The sequence below is a fragment of the Lupinus angustifolius genome, chromosome LG03 (assembly GCF_001865875.1).
Source record: "Lupinus angustifolius cultivar Tanjil chromosome LG03, LupAngTanjil_v1.0, whole genome shotgun sequence".
NCBI classification, from domain to species: Eukaryota; Viridiplantae; Streptophyta; class Magnoliopsida; order Fabales; family Fabaceae; genus Lupinus; species Lupinus angustifolius.
This window is the reverse complement of record NC_032011.1, coordinates 3615302-3615678: the sequence shown is the minus strand read 5'-3', so window position 1 is coordinate 3615678 and position 377 is coordinate 3615302.

Genomic DNA, 377 nt, shown 5'->3' with positions numbered 1-377 from the left:
AAAATTAAACACAACCACTAGGAAAGATCACTTCCCTCTCCCATTCATTGATCAAATGCTTGAAAGGCTTGCTACACATGAATATTTCTGCTATTTAGATGGGTACTCGAGATTTTATCAAATCCTCATTCACCCTGAAGACCAACAGAAAACTACTTTTACATGTCCTTATGGCACCTTTACCTATAGGAGAATGTCTTTTGGGCTATGTAATGCCCCAACCACTTTTTAAAGATGTATGACTACAATATTTTCTGATTTTATAGAAAAGATAATGGAAGTTTTTATGGATGGTTTTTCTGTTTATGGACTTTCATTTGATGACTGCTTAACAAATTTGACAAAAATATTGCAGAGATGTGAGGAAGTGAATCTTG